The 23,321-nt window shown below is 41.1% G+C and overlaps 1 long non-coding RNA gene across 1 annotated transcript in view; it reads left to right on the forward strand.

Moving 5' to 3' along the window:
• The first annotated feature begins 6,210 nt into the window (after positions 1-6,210).
• LOC148223044 (uncharacterized) overlaps positions 6,211-23,321 on the forward strand; it is a 99,187-nt gene continuing 82,076 nt past the window's right edge. Inside the window, exons 1-2 of the long non-coding RNA XR_015805190.1 lie at positions 6,211-6,343; positions 12,764-12,878. This is a non-coding gene — a long non-coding RNA (uncharacterized LOC148223044). The remainder of the gene's footprint in view (positions 6,344-12,763; positions 12,879-23,321) is intronic.

Consider the following 23,321-nt stretch of genomic DNA (forward strand, 5'->3'; position numbering starts at 1 on the left):
TCCAGTCAATTTATCTGTAAGATGGTAAACCCTGCAAAGCACTTTTGTCCTTACTAAAGGATCAATGAAAGGGAAACTGTCTCAGTATGCAAGTATTGACTTTTATTCCTAACACAGATTTAAACTGTAAAGGCCTATTAAACTAGAGATCAAAACATCTATCAAAGAGTTCACTTAGCTCTTTTTAAAAAAAATTACAGCATTTAGAAGATAATATAGGGCAAGTGGTAGAAAATACAGGTTTACAATGTAATTAGTGATGGAAGCTTAATAGGTGTTCAATGTGCTAAATCTTGACAAAGAGAAAATGGCTTGGACTTTGCTTTGAAAGAGAACAGAATGAAAGACAAAGGTTTTTTGCACTTTAGCATAATAGAAGATGAAAAACTGAACTCCATGAAAAGCTTGAATCAGTATTGAATGCAAAATCTGGGTGTGAGTCCTAATCTGATATCTTTATCATAAAACAGTTCTTCCTTGTGCTGTACAGAGATGGGGATAAGATATTCCAAATAATCCCCAGACTGTGCACTTGAATTAAGGAGCATAAGTGAGGGGGACACCACTGTGCAAGCAGCAAGTAGAGTGGCATGAAGATAGATGGTGTCTGGGATGAGAGAGGGCTGAAAGAAGAGAAGCAGCTTTTTCCATTACATTGAATCACTTAAAGTAGGAATACACACATAAACTGAAGATTTTTTTGTTTTCAACTGCCACAGAGAAGTTATATCAGCAGCCACACAATTAAAGCAACCTGGCTCCTTTCATGCTCAGAGAGCAATTGTTCCTTTGCTTGCAGAAGGAAATGCACTCACGTGTGCACACACACACTTAAAAATGTTTTAAAAATGTTATATTTGACTTCCTGGCTAGTTTGAAAATTCTCTTCAAAAATAGCTCTCATGATTGCAGGCTGGCAGAGCTGTTCCTGCCTGGATTTAAATGGGAAAACTCAATTAGAGTTTGAATCTGTTGCACTGAAATGGAATTGTCTCTGCAGGCAGAGCTCAGTCACGGACACAGTAGTATGAATGAGAGGAGAGGGAGAGGAGGAGGTTGTGCCATCCTGGAGGGCAGATCTGGGGGCTCTGAGCTAGAATGTTCCATGTTCTGTCACTCTGGAAAGGAAACTTCATTGCACTTCCCTAAGCATGTTCAAGGAAAAGAAGCTTCAATCTGGCTTTTTCCTAGAAGGGGCCCTGCTGGGTGTGGCAGGGACTGGGCACTGAGTAGCTCACAGGCACAGAGCAGTGACTTGTTCCATGAAGATGACTCCCTTTACTTTACCTCTCTGGCTCTGAACAAGTATCCACCCCTCCCCAGGCTCTTTCCATCAGGTTAAAGGATGCCGTTTGCATTTCTGTAGTCTAGAAATATTTGTGAGGATCTTGGGAAAGCTGGAGCTTGGGCACAGAAAAAAAAGATTTTTGGTGACAGGTTCACCACAGGGTTCTCCTCTCCCTCCCTCCTTGTCTCTCCCTGTGTTCCATTGCAGTCTCATGTCTGTCCTTGTGGCTTCCACAGCAGGCTTTCAAGCTGTGAGTGGAGACCCTTCAATACTGTCTCTGCTCCTGGGAGCCCTGAGCTGACCTCAACATTTTCCTCATCATTGTGCATTGAGATTTATGTCTAGAAATGACCTCCTCCCCCTTGCCCCTCTTATCTGGGATCTCAGCCTGAGCCTGAGTTTAAACTTGCCCTCTAAGTCATCTGTGTTAAACTGCTCCTCATAAATAGCAGCTTCCAGCATCACTTTTTTTATCTGTGGCTTGTATTTGTGTATAAGAGGGAGAAAACAGGTTCATTTCCACCAGAGCAGCTGGCTCCTCCGATCTGCCACCTGGAGACTTGGTTGACAGGGAATGTGTGTCTGCAGGCAGGGCAGACCTGTGCTTCTCCAGCTGTGCCATCTCTGCTGTCACCCTGCAGGCAGGGGGCAAAAGTACCCCTTTCCCCACTCCTTTGGGACCTGCTGGATGCTGTTAGATGATGTTATGGGTTGGGAAGAAGATGCACAGGAAGAAGTGCAGCAGGCTCCAGGGATCCTCTTGGAAAACCTGCAGTGAAGAGATTTAAGTGTGTTCATTGAAGCAGACCAGGAAAAAGGTCTGTGCATGTGTGGGAGGGGATGGTGGGCAGGCAGGGCTCAGTCCAGCTCTGATCTCCTGCCCTCCCTTGACTCTGCCATTCAGTGCTACAGACACCCAGCTGGAGATGTCCATGTGGGCTGTACTGCCCTTTGTCCAGGGGAGAAGGATGACATTAATTGAACGTTTTGTTGTTGTCCTTGCAGAAACTATTGCAGAAGAGGTGTTTATGTCTTCCTTTGGGCATGTTGTGCAGGTGAGACCAGATGGAGATGATGGAGTTTTGACAGCCACACACTCAGAGGAGCCCTGGGTAAGGGCCAGTGCCCTGCACTGTGGTTACAGCCTGTCTGTGCTTTGAACAAACACTGCTAAATGCTGTAAGGCTCCTCAGTACAGGCTCCTGCTGCTCTTGCCTGCATGGATGGATGCACCTGCACGGCCTGAACTGAGGTGGGGCAGCCCAGGAATGTTTATTAAACTGTGACATTATTGTAATAGCACTCTCTACACTCTGAAGAGATTATGGACTTTTGGTTTCTACCTGATTTAGGTTTTGTGTGGTTTTTTTTTTTTTTTTTTTTTTTTTTTTTTTTTTTTTTTTTCCAACAATAGGTTGAGATTTTCTTTGGTGTCAGTTTCAAAAGAGTAAAGGAGAGAATTTGGAAAAAGGGCCATCTATGACTTCTGATGGCTGGAAAAAGCAAGGGCAGTTAGTAAGGCAAGAGCCATGGCTCTGTGGTCCAGGGGAATTTTCTGAGAGGAGGGATTTCACAGCTGTCCTTTGCAGGAACAGGGAGGAACCCATCTATGCCACAGCTGTGATGGGGCCAGCAGCTACCTGATGTTCCTGGGGCTGAGTAGGGCCCTCAGCAAATGTCAGAGCTTGTCAGTGGGAAGGGGAGATTCTTCTCACTGTAACAAATCCCACAGATTTTTGAGTCAAGCAATGAAATTTTCCAGAAAGTTCTGAGAATAACTAGCTTAGCTGTGGTGGCAAAATGGTAAAAATGAGAAACAAACTCATAGCTCGCTCAGACTGTGGCTCCTGCAGCAAAAGTGGTGACTTTCCAGGGAGAAACCCCAGGATGGAGATGGGGATGAGATGGGAACAGCATCAGGCCCAAGAGGGAACTGTTCTGGTCACGCACTGCAGACACCATCCATGCGGCCAGCTCTGCCTGCTGCAAAGCTTTAATGAGCTCAGATAGAGCTGAAATGACACCAAGAGCTCTGCCTGCTCTGAGCTTCTACAGAAAGCTGCTGGGGAGAGGGGACAGGCACTTCAGCAAGGGCTGCCTGCAGTGCCCATCCCTTCCCCGCTGCCGGCTCCGCTCCCAGCCGGGGCTGTGCAGACACCCCCGACCCCCAGCCCGCCTGGGACAGCCGGGGGCAGGAGAAGGGAGGATTCTGCCCATCCTGGAGCCGTGGGAAGGGGGTGCCAGCAGCTGAGCTGCTCGGGAGGAGCAGGTGAGGGGAAATCCATGGTGGAGCGGCTGAGCGCAGCCACAGAGCCCTCTGGTGTTCTCCGCAGCCGCCGGAGCCGCTGCTCCTTCCGAGAGACACAGCCAGGAAAAATGGGTGTCGCAGGTTTGTTTGGATGCGCCGAAAAGGCTCTGTAACCCGTGAGAAATGGTAAAGCACGTATGCATTTATTTAGCGCTGAGGTGCACGGCGATAATTCTTCCTAAAGCATGCACACTGAAACTTCAAACTACAGTTCTATTCATTCCCTAAAAGCCTAGGATTACGCAATACACTTTATAGATATTTATGTTCTGGCCCCGCCTAGTCCCGCCTACCGCCGCTTCGTATTAAAATGAACCAAAAGTCTTTTTGCACTTGCGCCTCCCCAGTTCAGGCATCGTCGGGGGTCTGTGATGAAGGCTTCCAAACTCTTCATCGCACTTATACTTTTCAGTTTTGTCTCCGGACCATGCGTCTTAGCCATTTGGGCACGTTCCAGACCTTGAAATTGGTTTTTGCTGGTTTAGGGTTTTGGATTTATCACTTATCACTGGTAGCCTTGCGCCCCTCAGCCTGTTTGCAAGTTCTGGCTTCGTTTATCACAAACCAATCTGCCTCTCCTCCCAGTTTTTGCAAGCATAGTAAATGTCAGGCATTCCTCATTGTCTTGGTTTTTAATGAACTGTTCCTTACTCTTTAATTCCTTGTTTCAATTTGTCCCTGTTTAGAAATTCTCAGCTTGGGGGTGCTCTAGAAGGCAAGAATGGGAGGAGTGAAATTATCCCCTGTTGGTAGGAGAAGGAGATATATTCTGTACAACTTCTAAAGAGCCATACACCAAGAGGAAGGATTTACTCTGGAACTGCTCCCATGTGCTAACTATTATTAATTGATTGGTTTTTCAGACAATATTATAGCTTCTTGCAGAAACCCAAGCTCCAATAACTTATTTTTTCAGCCAAAAAAAATCTGTAAAAAATGTTTTCCTAATAATAAAAAAAAAATCTGTTCATTTTTAAAATGTGGAAAATAGATTTTTTTTTTTTTAAAGTGAAAGTTAAAAAAACACCCTTTAGCTGAACTGTCAAATCTCTGAAGACTTAAATTTCAGGCAACCTTCCTTTGGACCCACCTCCCTTCACTGCTGTCTCCCTTTAAGGGAAGCCACCTCAGGCACAGGGATTTGTGCAGTGGAGGCTAATGAGGTAACGGGAAGCCCTGCTCCAGTGGAGTCCCCAGGGACACAATACTGTCTTCCCCTGGCAGTCATACATCATTGGACAGGTTCCCAGAAATCACAAGCAGATTAAACATTACAGGATCTTTTCCATTGCAATGGCACAGGTATGCTTGCCTCTCTAATGATTTCAGAAAGTGTAAAGCCAGAAAGGACTATTAGATCATTTTAATTTACTCACTGATAGTTTTGTGTAATGTCTTCTATTAACTAGAAATTAATCACCAGCAGGCACCACCAGCAAGGAGAAAAGATATCATCAAAGTTAAGAATGCTTTAAAGCTACTGTGGAAGGAAAAAAGGGCAGAAAGTGATTGTGTAAACATTTTACCATGCTGTAGAAAAATGCAAAAATTGTCCTTCCCTGTGTCGGCACTAAACTGTAATGATTCTGAACAGGGAGAAAATTATTTCCTGCATTCAGATCCAACGGTCTCCAAACCCCTGATAATAAAAAAGGACTGTACGACTCAATCAGCCAAATACAGTGCAAGGGAGGTCTTGTTTTCAATCACATCCACAAATGGCAAACAGAGCTGTGTGTCAGAATCTGTTCTTTTCCTATTTGCAATCAGTCAAATAGACTCTTCTTGTATATGTCTAAAATGTTCATGAGTTTGGAAACAGGTGGTGAGAGTTCAGGAAGCTGATGTCTGTTTTGAAATTTCCTATCTACTGAAGTAGTTTTTCTAATAATTCAAGATGCTGTCATATTAAATAAAATTATCCCAATGATGATGCTCTGTATGTGTCAGCTTCTGTTTCAGTAATGTATCCTGCATTTTGGCTGCCTAGGATTAATTTTTGGAAAAAAGTTATTTTTCTCTATACTGCTGCCAGCATGATCCTATTTGAATACAGTATTGTCAATAGAAATGTAAGATTGAGGATCTGTTTTTGTGCTCCCTTTAGTTTACATTGATCAGTTTTTGTTAATTTTCATCTGAGCTGTTGCATTATCACCTTACCAGACTATTTGGATTGCTTTTCTTAAAATATTGTCTCTTCAAAATTTAATTAAGTTTGTTTATGAAAATATTTTTACTCACTGCAGATTTGGGAAATACTGCATTACTTCAGAACAAAGCTCCTGGGTATCTTTTTTTTCCTGTCCTCAGAAAAATGTGTTCATACTGAGAAGTATACAGATGTGAAAAACGATTAAAAGAGCTGAGTATTACAGCATGACTTTTTGGTGGTGTGTTGTGTCAAGACAAATGAGATGTTGCCCAGAGTGTTCTCTGCTATAGATTTAGTAATTTTTTTTTTAGTGGGATTCTTGGCCTGGCCCATGATAAAGGAAGTTATTATGTCATTTTTTTACTGATTCCTTTTCTCATTGTCTTTTTGCAAAGCCACCTCTTCTCCTATCAACTCTAATTGAATTGGCTGCCTGCATTAGGTTCTTAGATTTACCATATGCTCTCTGTCTAATAATTATTTCAGATTAATGGTAACAACACAAAAAGCAAGTGAATGCACAGCCCATAGGAGAGGTCACAGAGCATCCTGTTGTGCCACATGGTGTTGTAGCTGTCCTGAAAGCTACCAGGTGGGTGTTGCAGAAACTCATATTCTTTTGAATTTGAGGAGAATTTAAGGAACTGCTACAAGATGATTGCTAAAGGCTTCCAATCCAGAGAAAGAGAGAAGTGTCATTTAAACAGTCAGGGAAAGAAACTGAAGTGCTGTGATTCTCAACTCTAAGAAAGTCTGTAAAAAGGACAGAATGTCAAGATTTATACCTGAAACATGAATTTTCCTTCTCTGTTCCTACTCATCTCTTGGTATTGGGCTTGTTTTCATGGATTACTTTAAAAAAAGGGTTTTATGTACAAACTATCTGTCTGTTTCATGTTACCCTTGCCAGAAGGTGTCTCACTTGCATGATCATTGCAAGGACCTGTAGGATCATTTACACTCCATGAGCTATCTGTAAGTGCACTACATCTTGCTAGCTTGGTTTAAGATGATGTATTGCAGCCAGCCAGCAAGATAATTAAGAGAATATATTAAGCTAACCTGGGTGTTGTGAGTGCAAAGCTTGAATAAGCACAGCACATCTCACAAATTCTATTTAGCAGCAGAAATATTTTTTTCTGATGTAGATGTGTTGAAAAGAGACAGAACCAATAAGGAAAAAGGGAATAATTTTCCCAATAAGGGAAAAGAGAGGAGGATGAAAGAAAAAACTGATGAGTGAAGGGAGAGGAGGTATTCAGGTACTGCAGGGATTGGAAAAGCTGAAGGAGATGGGAGAAGATGGGAGTTTGTGTATGAGGGAGGAATAGAGCAGTGGGGTAATGCAGAGGAGATAGCAGTAGAAGGAGGGGATCTCTGATTAGAGGAGAAGGTGTAACCAGGAAAGGGGACCAAGTGTCCCAGGCCACCAGCTCTGCCACTTGTCACTTCCCTGGGTTGCATGGTCCCTTATCCAGCTGGATCCCATCCATGAGAGATGTTCTCACTGGGCTGAGACCTGCCCTGGCAGGAGCTCCAATTACAAAATAATTAGCTCACTTGAGAGCAGGAGATATGATGGAATAAGGGGGGGAGAGAGGAAAGCATAGCTAAGAAGTTGCTTTAATGAATTTGGCTTTCCTCTTTGAAAGTTTGAAGACATGAAAGATGTTTTCGAGGAAGCAGGAAAGCTTGCTTAAGGAATGGATTATTCAGAGCTTAAAAAGTGTTGATTGCAAATTTCTCTGTGTATGCTTTAGGTTGTTAAGTGTAAAGAGCTCTTAATAAGTAAGCTAATAAACTCCTCAGTGTTTCACCTTGGTATTTTTATTTATGTCTTCAGAAATATGCTAACTTGCTGCATAAATAGCAAGGCATATTTCCTTTTGGAGCAAATGACAAACACACTCAAAAATTTCTTCAACATAGCAAGAAATGAGGATTTTTTTTTTATTTTACTTTGTTGTCCTTTGGTATTTATTGTGTTTCTTGTTGTCCTCATATAAACACAAACTTCACCTGTGTGATCTCTCTGGAATATCTAGCAGCTCTCTGTTTGCATCCAAGTGACACATGAAACCTGACAACAATGATGTGGGGTGAAGGGAGGCCCTTTAAAATGTGGATTAATTTAAAATACTTTAAGTTTTAGGACATTTTAAGATAACCCTAGCCATTTAACTCGATCCCTTAATTCCAAATGAAAGCTCTTGCTTTTTAAAAAACAATTTATGGACAGACTTGCAAATCAGATCTTTTCCTGAGAAGTGAGAGTTTACAGTGAGTTCCCTTTTTTTGGTGGGCAGAAAGATCTTGAAAAAGCTGTTACCCAGCTACTCTTAATGCCTTTCCCTGAGGCAGGCAGGGCATATTTGGGCTCTACTTATTGATCTGTGTTATGAAGCAATTACCATAGCATTCATGAGCCTTGAAAGCCATAAGCAAAGATAATATGCACACTTCACTTAATTCAATAAGTTTGGTGGGGGGTGTAATATGCCTCTTGGAGCATAGCTTGAGGAAATCATCTTGGTTTACACTGCTTAAGAAGGCTCTGATAATGTATTTAATAACAACAACAATAAAAATAAGGCTACCTGGGTTATGTGAGGTTGCAAAACCTCTGCTCTCAGCTATCATTCACACCAGCCTTGGCTGGCCCCAGACCTCCTCTGTGCCTATGCCTGTGGGAAGAGAAGGAACAAGTGCACCCCTGCCTTTCTCCTTTGTGTTGAGATGGCAAAATAATTCAGGCAGAAACCGCCTCTGTCTGGCTCAGCAAGCACCTGCTAAAGTAAGGTCTCATTTTAGCTGGGGCTCTCAAACATTACAGTAGTACAAATAATTTCATATAATGATTTCATTTTGTTTCCAGTCCCTGGCTTTATCCAGAGACTCACAGTAGAACTATTAGGCATGTCTGGAGTTGTTATGAACCTCTTTTCCCAAAAGTGATTTATCTGACTGAAGGTAATACAGTGTAATTGTACGTCAGCCTCTGAATGTACTTCTAGGAAAGCTCAGCTCCTGTCCGTCTGAAAACCATGAAGACAGGAGCTGCTCTAAACCCAGCCACTGTCCCTTCAGGCTGGGCTGGTACTGTACAAAGCAAAAGGCTGCTGTCTGGATGTACATGTTGTGTAGGCTGCAAGGAGCATCTCTAACACAGGGCAAGGCAGAGGAATGGGATCCAGGGACTGCACAGGGAATAACAACACTCTGAACTGTGAATGAAGCAATAGAGGGGACCAGTTTTGCCTTGATGGAGGGTACATGTGGGCCTGCAGGAATAATTTGAAGGGGTTGGACTTTGAAAAATACTCTGCAGCCAAGCTAAGAAAGCCAGCATTGTGCTGACCTTCTTTTTTAAGCTCCTGGCTGGTGTGTTGAAATGTCTTTCATAACTCAAGCCTTCCTGTGCAAGCATGAAACCTCTTTGTCATCACTCTTACCCTACTCCATCACACACAGCCTATTTTTTGTCATTCAAGTGATCAGTCCCCAGAAAGGATGGAACTTAGTCTCAGCTGGATCTATCACTGTTGCACTGCTCTGTGGCCAAAGCCCGTGCTGCAAACACCCCTAAGTGTCACACAGCTGACTGATATGGCAGCATGGTGGATTTTGGCATGTACAGCTTTGGGTCTTGTCTCCCAGGCTTGCTGAACCTCAGAAGCCTAAGTAGAAACATGTGGTCTTCTTTCACACTTTGTAGGTTCCATGTCCCAAATGCTGATAGCAAAACTGAGGGAATTTCAGGTGCTGAGAAAGAGTAATTGCAAATTCTCATTCCCTGCATATGTACTGCAAACAGTAAACAGCTATTCAGGAGTACTTGGCTCTTTGACTAGTTGACTCGAAGTCCTGTAGCTTCAGTGAATTTTAAAACAGGGCATCTTCAAAATACTGGCCTCTGGCAAGAAAGATCCTCATTTGCTGAAATTATCAAAGCTTGGTGTATAACAGCCTCAGCAGCTTTTCTCCCTTTGCCCCAGCCTTACACTGAATTAATTTAATGCACTGCAAAATATTCTGGTAGTTGTGGGGTCTTGCTTCCTACAAGTAACTTACAGTGAGTTGGTCCAACAGTTGTGCTGGAAATACCATGTTGTCTTTTTACTCCCCTCCTTCTCTTCACCCTGCCTGTCATTTCTGTTTGTTTGCTTTTGTTTCTCCTTCTTGGCATGGGAGATTTATCATATTTGGGATATAGACTTCTGGGGCCATGAAAATCCAGCGAAAACTTAAAAAATGTAATTGAAGGCTCAAAATTCAAAATCTTAAGCTTGGTTAAGTAAGCAAGTCTGGGCAAACAGTGAGTGCCAGTGATCTGCTCTTTTGAAATTGAGAGCTATCTTAGTGGAACAGACTCTGCTTGGAAGCAGGTAAAATGTATAAAATATATCACTTCAGACACACTTCACATTGACAGGCACGAGCTATGTGCGGATTGGTAAAATCTGTCTGTGTTTTCCCTGGTGTTTTTCTTGAGTACAAGCATTTGTTCTACTTTGACTTTAATTAGTCCCTCATAGTGCTGCTCTGACAGACTAAATTAGGTGTCAGTAATAATATACTTTGTAAATGCTATGTCTGTACAGAAATTCTCCATGCCAAGGCTAGAATTGTTTTCCATGTCAATCCACTGCACATAATTATACATTAATGTAGAAATAAATGTGAAACACTGGCTAGATCTTAAGTTGTGCCATTTCTCAGGTGTTACTCCTGCTGTTAGTGGCTTGTCCACAGGACAGTAAGTATGCTCCTCAATCAAGTGAAAGAAATGTTTAATATGTTAAAATATTAATATGTTTAATATTGCTATGATGTAGCAATTAGCATTAGACTATTCAGAGCTGATCTGTTTATTTAGTAGAGCTGATCATGAAGGGCAGACACTGAGATATTTTTTGCAAGCATTTTCCTGTCTGCTGTGTTTCTTAAGCTATGATCTTCAACATGATACCAAATTCTGCTCTACTGTCCATGTACCCTGGTTATGGGTCAAAATCAGTTCAAGCCAATTCTTTTCATGTGCTGCTGCGAGCTTTGCCTGAGACACTTGGTCTGTTTCAGATCACCGGCTTAAGCTTGAGCATGAGCTCAAGTTGGAAGGTAACACACAGGCTGTCAACCGAGATTTTAAGATCAAAATGGATCTCTGAGGTATTTATAACAATAAACACAGAATTTCCTCAGATTACTCCTGTTTGGAGTCCAGCAGTCTTCATCAAAACAGAGCTTTTAGTCTGCTCGTGTCTTAATCAGAAGACACCAAGAGACAGAGATCCTGACATGTCCCTTTGCTGATTGTCCTTATCCCAGGTCACCCTCATTGTTACATAATTGTGTACTGAGACTATGGAGAGCCACAAGAAAACAAAACAATATTTGATCCATATTTGTAGCCTGTAAAATGCAGCCCCCTCCTTTCTACTGAGGAAAAGATGCTGATTGCTACATCATCAGATGTTTTATGGGAAAATGAGGAGTATTCCTAATCGAAGCCTTCTTTCTGGTTGGATTTTCTTTTAGCTGGCAATGAAAAAGGTAATCACTGTATGTTGAAACTTCTCTGTGGCATTTGAGAAAGAGGTAAAATATAAATGTATGTGCTTTTCATAAAAAGTTTAATAGGAAAACTTTCTTTTTCTTCTTACTTGATATACTTTGAAGTTATACAAAGAATTTAGAAAATTTTGGGTAAATAGCAAGTCAAATGACAAGTTTTTATGTTTTCTTTTTCATCCTTGTAAAAACAGAGCTATGTCTTTGTGTTCACAGTTTCTTTTTCTTTAAAATCAAATTCAATGCTGCAGGGAAATTAGACTGGAGTGACATTTTTCTTTTTTTGTTATATTTTGTAATGTCGTGTTCTAAAATTTGCGGCTTATGAGACCATTTCAAAATATTCCATATGAATGGGAACTCTGCAGAAATAACAGATTTCAATTTGTCTAGTGGGCTGTTGCCTGAAGAGAGAGAGAGTCTCATTGTGGCTTCTCAGTGGTGGCTGCTTTCTCAATAATGAAACATGAAGAATAATTTTCTTACCTTGCATTTATACAAACCTTAACAGTGGAAAAATGGGAAACTTTAAAAAACTTCCCAAACAAGACTTCTAACCATTCTTCAAGCCTCCCAGGGATCAACGAGCTTTGCAGATCAATGCTGTTATTTACATGAATGAGAGGACTTCAGAAAGTCATCACATATAGGCAGGAGCCTATGGTTTGTGGCAAATCCTATTGGAAAAGAGCATCCCTTATCCCTACGTGACTTCCTATGCTTTTCAAAAGGGAGTAGTTTGAGAGGTGTTTGGGATTCAGCATTTAAAATGGAATCTGTAGCAAAACTCAGCATGTGAGCTGCAAGAAAGTGTTTAAGCAGTTTGAGTGAGACTCTGAAACTGGTTTAAAAAGCATTTCCTGAAGGTACAATCACTTCTGGCACCAGAGTAGAAACACTTATGCATATTTCTGCACCCTGGGGCAATTTTCAAGAATGTACCTAATGTTAAATCTGAACTCAAAGGGCTTTAATTTTTCTGTTTGATGGGGAGCACTCATTATGCAAATAAGATAGCCTTTGGTCAGGTGACTAGATTCCAATTTTTTTTTCTATTTTTGAAGGATGCTAGTTCAAAATGGAAATTTCCACATTGAAGTTACCTATTTAGTCATTGCTTTTTAGTGTGTCTCGAAGATGTGAAGTGAAACACAATCAGATACAAGCATGATTAGTAAAGCCCCACCCTGGCATAAAGAAGTCTTGTCTCAGTTTGGCACAGCCACTTTTATAACTCCTCCCTGACAGGGAAATTGCAGCAACCTCCACTTGTCCTTGCCTTCATGGCACAGATAAAATAGCCTTGGTTGTCTCCATGTCTGGCCTCCAGTGGCCAGCTGCATCCCATCCTTCCTCACCTACCTTCACACTGGGTTTCTGGGGCAGGGACAATTTGAGGCAGGGTTATAATGGTAGTTATTCTCTCTACTCTGCCTTACAGCATTCTTGCTTTCTTCCTGACATTTGATGTCTAAGAGGGACCTCAGTCCAGTCTTCCTGGCCAACATCTGCAGTGTGACAGAGCCACACGGAGCAGAGATGTGCCCCTGTGAGAGGTAAGTGGACATTTTGGCCCATGGTGTCCGATTCTCCCACCTGGTGGATTCCATGGCTTTCCTGGATGCAGCTTTGTCTGATTGCTACATGAGGTAAGCAAGGGCCTTTTTCCCACCAGCAGAGTCAAAGAATGAGCCAGAAGAGACTCTGAGGATGTATCCTTTGTTTGTATAGCTCACAAGCCATGACAAAGGCAATAGAGTGAGGGGATTTTACATCTGCAGGGATTTATTTTTTCTGCTGATTCTTTGCTTCCTCCAGCACTAGCACTTCTAGCAGTCTCAAAAATCTTATGGAGAATTCAGGGGGTTTGACCTCCATCAAGACTGTGAAATCTAGGGGCTGTTAGGAACCAGGCTTTAACCTCTGGGGAAAAGGCAGTCCATAAGGAACATGAAAAATTGAAAAGCAAGAGAAACCTTTGAGTAACTTTTAAAAACTTGCTCCCCATTGACTACCCTGCTTCAGAACATGGAGGCAGGAACCTGGACATTCATCTCCAGGAGCTCAGTGAGGGTCTGGTGCAGCCCCTCCCTGGGAGCAGTGAAAGGAAAGAACCAGCCTCCCTTGTCTGGTGCCTCTTATTTAGAGGAAACCATAAATTATCTGACCTAGTACCTGTGATACATTCAGATATCTCCACCTCAGGCTGAGTTTCCTTACAAATAACTCTCATTATTTGTGCTGGGCTGGTGGTAAGACATCTGCTTTCTAATACCCAAAAGGGATTTGCTGTGCTGTTCTAAGGAGAGCTTCCTCTGCTGAGTTTGGCTTGCTTAATTAACAGTTTGCAAAATGCTTTGTATCCATCTGGAGGAACGATCCTCCTGAAATGGGGCTCGTTATTCTTACAATGCAACCTGGGTGAGCAGGGGCTGGGGAACCAAACCTTGTCTATAAGGAAGATGCATGACAGGAGATGGGAGGCTTGCTGAGGGGGAAGCAGGTGGCTCTCATAAGTTGAGTGGGAGCTCTGCTCTCCTGGGGAGGTGAGCAACAGCAGCACAAGTGCTGGGACTGACAGGAAAAGTTAGTGGAAGTGCTTTCCTATGTTGCTGGGCACAGCTGCAGCAAAGTGCTTCGCTGTGCTTGAACACTTTGTGTTGCTGAGCTTGCAGCTGGAGAGCTGCAGAGCCAGGCAGGGGAAGCTGTACACAGTGAACTTCACTTTTCATCCAACCCTGTGAAGTGATCAGGGTGCATGATATCAGGACTCCAGGCTTTCAGGAGTTTGGGATGAAGTTAAACAACCTTGGGACTTTTTCAGACGAAGAATACAGGAGCAGCTGCTGAGCAGCCTGGCACACGGATGTGGCTCGGTCTCGCTCTTTCCCAAGCGCTCTGTTTGTCACGTGCTGTGGTTGTGTCTAAGGGCGGTCAAAGCTATTAATTCCCACTTTCCTCCCTTTAATTCTGTGCAGAGGAACATTGGGGCAGGGCCCTCAGGAGTGTGCCAGGCAGCTCCCAGGGTAATGGCCCTTGGCACTCGCTCCGTGTTTACAGCAGCTTCTGCTTCGGGTGCGCCCTGCTCAGCTGTGCCACTTTCTCCTTAAAGGTTCCCACTCTCTCCTGTTTTGTTTAGCCAGGAACAACCTGAGTGCAGTGCTCAGAGTGTTTTCCTATGTTGGCAAGCACATTTTGGACAGAAGAGAAATACTATTGCCTTATCAGCAAGTCATTTCCCACAGGCTTGTATTCACGTGCTGCAGAGGACAGTGACATATCCACTCCCCTATGAATGGGGAAGGCTGCTGAGGATACACTGGTTTCTTTCTGGTATCTGGATCATGTTTGGTGCAGTGGTAGGACTCCTAGCATCTTATTTTTCTGACACTTGGTAAAAATAGACCCTGAAAGAGGAACAACAAGCAAACCAATCAAAAACATATTTTCCTAAAATATGCATAAACTTTCCCTTCCAGTAAGACAATACCCTAAGGACATTGGATCTCGGCACTGAATCCAAGCCTTTAGGAACAAGATGCATAAGGCAGATAACGCTGCCAAGGTCACAGGCCACGTGCTTCTGTTGCCTTCATCCTTGGAGGAAATGCTGGGGCCACCAGGAAGATCCATGCTCCTGTGACATTTCGGGACACACCAGGAGGAGGAGAGCCAGGACACTTGCTCCTGCTCTTGCTCGGGTGGATGAATGCCTCCCAGTCTGCTGTGTCCACAGCTGAACAGGTGCAGTTCCTGCACAGGTTAGACCTTGTCTGTTTTTGTCTAAATAAGGGTGTGGAGTGTTTTCTGAGCTGGGATTCATTACTGTACCGGGCCAAACAAAAACAAAGCTATGCTTTCCTTTTTCAAATCCCACTGCAGACTTTTTCACTCTCCCTGCTGATTTTGTTCTAAGGGTATACCAGTGAATTTCCTGGTGTCATACCAGAATCTGATATTAATGTTGAAAATTTTAGGACTGTCTTGGTATTTTCTTTTACTTTCTTTCCAGAAGCTAGTTGACAAAGTAAGTCCTAACATTGGTGACCTGACTTTACACAAACATGCTCTGGGTTTCACTGTGCATTTATAGCCTGTCCAGAGAAGCTCCCTTCTGTCCAGAAGCAAAAGCTATGGAAGAGCACTCACAGACATAGAGATGTATTTTCAAGGGGCATAAAAGATGCTCAAGAACTCTTTTTATTATTTTCCTTTTGAAAAGACCCTAATTAAAGTCCCAGAAACAGGCTCTTCAAAAGTTACAGAAGAGTCTTGACCTATCCAAAAAGCACAGTGAAAGAGAAAAGAAAGGACACGAGCAAGTGACTTCATTCTTCCTTTATGCCAAGGAAACATTCTGGTGTGATGGCTTCTCTGAGGTTATTGGGAAAGGTGAGATGGGTGGCAGTACCACAGCACTTACCCTGTGTCCCTTTTTTGGGGCTTTTCAGGACCCAGGAGTAGTTGCAAAGAGGTGCTCGTGCCTTTTGACAAGAGCTTTCATTCTTCCTCATGGATGTATCTGGATGTCATGGATATATCTGGAGTACCTGAGGTTGCTCAGATGAAAATCAGAGCCACGAGGGAAAGTGGGATGAAGATAGGAAAATGTGTCAGAGGACAGGAATAAAACCCCATAACCTGACTGTCAAAGGGAATCAAGCTCCTGCTCTGTGCAGTGATGCAGAAGTCTGGTGTAAGTCATAGTAGGGCAATCTCAGGATGGTGTCAGCCACAGACATCTGGCAGGTATTTTCCCATTTTTTACTATTTTGCTCTTCCAAGTATCATCACACAACTTGGCAAATTCTGCTTCCTTGAGTGTTTCTCGCTGTCCCCACAGTCATAAATGTGAGAAGGCTGTGGCTGCTGCAGGATGTGCCCATATGCTGCAGAGCAGGTATTGCTCCCAGGCAGCTGGCATAGGTTGCTTATATGCTATGAAGGTTCCTGTCTTTTGCCAGGAAAAGTCAGTTAATACTTTATTAGGTAAAGTAAAAATTCAGAATAAATTTTAGCAAATGAAATAAAACATTACTTGATGAGTATCTTGAACATCAGCTGTAATTAAATGTACTACTTTTAAAATGAAAAATCAGCTTCTTTCATCTCTTTGCTATCAGTCGTTATTTCTGAAGTTTTCACAGTTGAAGAAAACAAAAAACCTCACCTATGCTTTTAATGCATTGAAAAGTCCAGGGAAAGACTTCAAGCTGAACATTTATAATAATTTCACAGAAATCATTCCAGATTTATAGCTGAGTTTACAGTCCTAACTCAAATCATATTTCCTTGTAAGGTGTATCTATCATTTCAAGAGACTTTCTAAAGAGATTTAAATCTTTTAATCCTTTTTCTTCCTTTTCCAGGCAGATTTTAGTATTTATGCTAAATTGCCTGCAGTTTGAATAAGATGTTACAGACTTTTAAAATCCATCCAGTATTTTTTGTAAACAACATCACTTAAATGTAAAATGTTCAAATATCATTGCTACTCATAAGTTGAGCAATTAGTAGATGGGCCAAAGGTAAAGTGCAATAACTTCATTGAAGCAAAATGAACTTGGGCTAATTTCCTTTAAGTACAATCCAGCCTATTTTTCCCTTTAGCACTATGCTATCCTGCTTTATTTTCCATAACACTCCTTATGCTGGCCTCTAAATTTCTTTGCAAAAAAATGGGGTTTTGTCTGCAACCTCTTTGATCATAACTTCTGCAGTAATTGCTATTAGCATCAGGATGAACTCATGATTTTATTGTAATTAAAAAATCATGAATACTGCACTTCCATCTCCTCTCCTAATAAAAGCTATAGCAAACCCAACAGTAGGCACATTTTAAACAGGATACAGCTGAAAAACGCAGTGATATCAGTGGTGTTTGCAGTTTAGGAGCTAAAAAAAATACGCATTCATGGTTTGCATAAAAGATTAGTGCTTAATCCTGTTTTCATGGTGTCAGTGGGAGTTCTGCCACCATTCAAAAAGGGATGGGTCATATCCTTAATGTATTTGGTGAAATGGCTTGTCCAAGGATTGTAACTTTCAGTGCACAAAAGCACACATAAACTGTGGCCAAAGTAAACTGAAAATAAAAAAACCTTGTCTCTGGTGGCCAAGCATTGTTTCAGATCCTGCTTTGAAACTGGGGCTGTTGTGTGTAAATGATTGAGCAGGTTCAGTAGAGAGGGCACAGAATGACATTTTCCCTGGGAATATTTGCTGTAATGTCCAAATTTTGCTACACAAAATAGTCTGATCCACAAAGATTCTGATAACACAAGAAGGGTACTGGCAAGAGCAAGAGAATTAATGTGGATCTCAATTTGTATCCAGGGCTCCTCCTTCCTGCACCTTAACTGTTTCTCTGCTATGTTGGCAGGAACATTTTCTTTTCCTGAATTACTTTTTTGATAAATAATTTTCCTGATGTGGTTTGGTGCCCAATGTACTGCCCTGAAAGGAGGTTGCAATGAGATGGGGGTGGTAGGATAAAAGGAAATAGCCACAAGATGCACCTGGAAAGCTTTAGATTGGCTATTAGGAAGAATTTCTTTTCTGAAAGGGTTGTCAAGCCCTGGAACAGATTGCCCAGGGAAGTGGCAGTGTGACCATCCATGGAGGTATCTATAAGTGTGTAAATGTGGCACTGAGGGACGTGGCTTAGTGTTGGACTTGGTAGTACTGGATAAACAATTGGACTTAATGGTCTTAAAAGTTTTTTCCAACATAAAAAAACTCTGTGATTCTATGTATTGTGGCAGCTGATGCTCCTGAATTTCCTCAAGGTGTTTGTGTGCTGTATTGTCATGGCTTTGAGAAAGAATGTATTTGCAGAGAGATCTTGGCAAACTATTTGAGTTCTCAAATTTCCTTCTGTTTAAACTCCATACCTCCCATTATGAACTGAACAGGAAAGGCAGCAGCATAGTTACAGTTTTGTTTCTCCTTAAGTACAAACACTTTTTTAAAATTACTTTTTAAATTTCCTTTCTGAGCTGGAAGCAGTGATGTTTTGTGGCCAAATAAGATTCTCAGCGGGGTGATTAAGCACCATCACAGCCTGGTTGTTAAGGATCCTGCTGGGGACAATTGCCAAATATTTTGAGTGGTCTTAGTATCATGTGAATTCAGTTCCAGTGCAGTCATGCAATGGTATGAATGAATTGTAAAAGGTACTGAGTGGTCTCTCCAGAGACTGCCTTTAGCAGCAGAAATCCTCCTCAGTTCAGTCTAGAAGGATTAGACCACCAGACATCATTGCCTGTCTGATGAGTGTTTTGTTAGAATTTTTGCTCTGGTTAATTGTGAAGAAAATTCTGCCCAGATGACAAAAGGACCCAACACAAGTGACAAATGTGTCAGGAATGGAAGAGCTCCTAGGGTTCCTTGAGAACCCAGGTGGTCATGGAGGCTGGTGGTGAATTGCTATTTGGAGCAAAATATATGAAGCTTATAACACTGCTAACCTTGTTCTTTGGACAGTGTGTTTCATTTTCCATATTTGCCATTTGGACGTGTTCCTTGGAAATTATATTTCCTTGGAAAGAAAATATAGTAAGGGCTGGTAAGAAACTGACAGCAATGCAAAAGGGTTATGCAAAAGAGAATGTAAAGAATATCAAATCATTGACTTCTGCAAATCTGAGGTTTTTCTTGTCCTTGTATGTGTCAGCAGCTTAACATAGAGAGATGAGCAGAACTTGGGAAGTAAAGCTATCACAGCATAGATTTTGGATAGGCAGAAATAATTCTTGTTGAACCCAAGGTCAGTGACAAATACAGAATCTAAAAGGAAAGCACAAACCCTAAACACAGAAATTAGTATCTGCATCCTCATGAAGGATAATTGCAGGTTTGAAACAACATTTTTAAGCAGAATGTATTTGTCACCTGTAGTTCCTTCTTCCTCCCATTGAGGTGGTGACTTGGATGTACCAGATATTTTAGAAATATGTTTGTAAACACTGTCTTTGTTAAGATCTTCTAGAATAAATTTCTCAATGTGTAAGGTATAATTTTACATATCACTCTGACTCCATGGGTAGATTTCCACACAAGTACTTGTGCACCAAGTACATGGTTGGGTATTTATTAAACATGGATATACATTTCAAAATGGACTAAAGAAGGGATAACTGGAGAGATATTGGTGAGATCTTTTAAAGTATTTGAGCTATTCCTTTTTTTTTATCACTTGAGGCTAAATGATTTCTAAGAGTCTTGTGCATTTTTGCCTCAATCTAGGGTACCAGTGTGTTATTTGCAGTGGCTTTGCTTTTCAAACAATCCCAGGTAGTGTGAGGATGGTAATGAATGTAGGAACTCTAATATCATTGAGCCTTGATAAACTTTGCATTCAAGAGAGCTGAAAGGGACTAGATGCCTACTTTCCTGAGAAAATCAGAAAAAATGTCACTTTTTATCTTGAATCACCAAGAATAGCATTTTTGAAAATCTGTTACTTTGTATCTCAGCTATTCCAATATTGTCTCTGAATTTATATTTGCATAATTTGGTTTATTATTGTACAAGAACTCCTATGCTCTGTTTCCATTTTTGATACTCAGTTTTACTGAAATCAATGTGTTCCCATGAAAGAAATTTAATCTGGCACATTTTCTCACAGAAAGATACGTTTTTGAAAATCTTTAACTAATTTTAGGCTTCAGCATACAAACGTGAGTAATCAAAAAATCAGTCCAAAAGTTGGCTCTCTGTAATGCCAGAAAGGCAACTAAGTGGTGTTTGTGTTTTAATTGCAATCAAGCAGAGCAATGAAACTGGAAAATAGGGCAATTACATATACAAAGTTGAAATCCATTGAGTTTGCACTGCATGTTCCTTCTTATAGGATCTGGAACAGTTTGGGTGCAGAGATTTCTGTCCATGGGCCTTGGATAATTAAGAAACTCTCAAAAGGAAAGGAATTCTTTTCATATTGTTGACCCTTGGCTCAGGAGTATGACTCTGCCAGGTGTGGTATAGCAAACAGGGTAATCAGAAGTTTTCTGGGAAGTGACTTTTCCAGATTGCATGAGGTGCTTTTAATTTCCCTTGGCCTGACAAGCACAGGCATGAATTTCCAATGGACATTTGAGAACTATAAGCTGATTCATCTAGAATTGTATTTGGCATGAAACAAATGCTTCTGGAAAGCCTAAAGTTTGCTTCAGGTTTAGTGATTTTTGAGTGCCCAGGTTCTTAGCTGCATCTTCCAAAAGAGAAGACTCCAGTGATGCCTGAGCTGTTCTCCTCAGGTACCAGTAAGAGTGAAAAAGAGCAGATGGACTGGCTTTTAGCTGGCATCCTAACACAAAATTGAACAATGCATCAATTCTTTCTGCCCAGAAGAAAAATAATCTCTTTTGCAAAGATTTTGGCCTATAAGCACCATTAGATGCTGTGTCTTCTTGTTAATTTCTGAGCTCCTGTTTTTTTTTTTTTTTTTCTATTTTTGCTTCTTCTCTACACTGCAAACTAATTATAGAAAAGGCCTTTTATTCGTGTGTAGCACAGAACAGCTTCCTTTTTTTTCAGATTTCAGCAGTGATTATAATTTGTTTCATGTTTATAATAATGTCTGATATTTTTTCCTCTTTGCTTGGAGAGAGAATCAGGGAAGATAATGCTGAAATAAGTCAAATGTTGGTAGGATAGTTTAACACTTTGGAAATATGAAAAGATAGAGAAAAAAATACAGAAAATGCTTAAAAAAAATAACTAGGTCAGCACAGCAACTTTTCCCATTGTTCTTCAAAATTTATTGCAAATCAGTTAAGAACTTTATTGTCAAGAAGAACGCTTCTTGATTAATTCTTGGGTCAGTACAGGAACAGAACGGTGGATTTCTGCAGGAATGATGGCTGCAGACAGACAGACAAGTCAGTGAGGTCCCCAGAGCTCTGTATCCTGTCTCTGGGCACAGCCAGGGAAGGATGCTTGGGAAGCATTTTAACAACATTGCCTGTAAGTCTGGTGCAGCTCTAGGTATATTCTTATTTAATTTCCAAGTTAGAAAGACCCCAGGTTGTTCACTTTCTCTGTGTACAGAAATCATCCCCTTTTGCTGTTAATTTTCTAGGGCTGCTGCTCAATTTATGAGTTGGGTGGTCACACTATTTGCTCTTACTGAAAGCACCAGAGATTCAATTAAAATCAGTGAAAAGGAAGTAGTGAATTCATTCAGTCTTTTGATCCATCTTGCTTTTATGTAATGAAATTGAAAGGTACAGATGATTTTCAGAAAGATGATTAACTCCAATCAGGTAGATAAGCAAACCTGTTAACAACTATGGCATGTCCCCAAGTGGCCCTATGAATCAAGACTCATAAGGACACAATTGAGAAGATTTTAATTATTACTTTTTGAATTTGTAGTTTAGTTAGGATCTTGAAAGTGTACAATGATTAATGACTATCTAGTCAAGTGACTGTAAAAATGTATTAAGCCCCCTGAGAATGATAAATCTTCTGTAAATGAATACAGGCTGACAGTCAGGGATCACATGTTCTCCAGACCTTTTGATAAATGTTCTTGCTTTTATTTCCAATAAACTTTGATACATGAAACTGGATAATTTATTTCCATTAATTTATCTTTGTTCTCATGAGTATCAGCTCCTCTCTTTCTATATTTTCATCCTAGAGAAACACAGTGGAGGTTAGATCATCATCAGTAACAACAGACATAATAAAATCAACTGGAATATATGATGTAAGTTCAAATTAATAGCACGGCAGCTGCTTGGTTAGATTAGAAAAAGAGTGGTAAAGAACTGTTCATTCTGTCTTCTGCACTATGGAAATTCTGTACATCTCAACAATGAATAATTTCATTTTGTCCTCAATTCCATAATTTTTCACTAGCATATTACATTGCTATGGGGTTCATGGTCATGTTATATGTGCTCTACATACCAAGAATGAAAGAGTCCTGCCCTGATAGCTTTCAAATCCATCTTTCCTGTAGCCAAAAATCTCAAGTTAAATCCGTGCATCCATCCTCTTGTTAATTAAAAAAATCCTGACTAGAACTATATTCATAGAGTTATGAACATTTCTTATCTGTAGGAGTTTTTTTCCCTCATTTTATATAAAAAATGGGATCATTTCAGTCCCAATACATAAGGGGGATTAAAATTCAGAACTGTACCTTTACTTTTTGATTTTGCAGGTGTTTAGGAATTTGCACTACTCATCTCAGACATTATCCTCCTGCCATTTTTTTCCAGTAGCAAAGCTTTCCCCTTCACAAAATATGATCTATTAAATTAAAAATAAAAATTCAGTGTACTGACTCACTATGGAAAATAGAAATCCAGGTGAGATGTGAGGGGAAACCACTCCAGTCCCAGGTGCTGGAATATGAGAAATAGAAAATGAAAAATAGAGGAACGGGGTATTTCCAAGAGAGATGTCGCCCCTGTATAAAGAGAAGTAGAAAAGCAAATCTAATTTCCGTGACTGGAACACTATGAGATGCTTGCTCCTAGGAGGAGATCAGGAGATGGAAGGCTGAGGACAGTGCATGCTTTTGGGCATCACTGGGATTCACTGGCAAGGGGATTCTCTAGAACAAAGAGCTTTAAAATGTTTGTTAAGGTGGGAACGGAGCCTAAAGGACCTGCCAGGATGTGAAAAATCTGCCAAGCATGCTGTCCTCAGGTAGAGGAGTAGTGACTTCACTCGGGAGCTGCAGATATCAGGGTTGAGTAATGTGAAAAGGATCTGTTTGTGTTGGTAGGTCAAAAACCAAAGGTTTTGACATGGAGAAGACAGATCAATCTGAGTCGTAAATTAAACTGAAGGTCAGTTCTTTTCCCAGCTTATGTGTCATTTCAGAGGGAAGAAGCTTGCAAACTGCTGTGAACAGGGTGTACTGTGTACTGCACTGTACAGCTGGGAAAATTCCACAATGTTATTCAAACTGCAGAAACTAATGCTTATTCCCAGTTTTCACTCAAACTGTTTCAGCTAAATATACTGCAGGATAGTTT

This window comes from Sturnus vulgaris, chromosome 8 (genome assembly GCF_052056855.1).
Source record: "Sturnus vulgaris isolate bStuVul1 chromosome 8, bStuVul1.hap1, whole genome shotgun sequence".
Classification (NCBI taxonomy): domain Eukaryota; kingdom Metazoa; phylum Chordata; class Aves; order Passeriformes; family Sturnidae; genus Sturnus; species Sturnus vulgaris.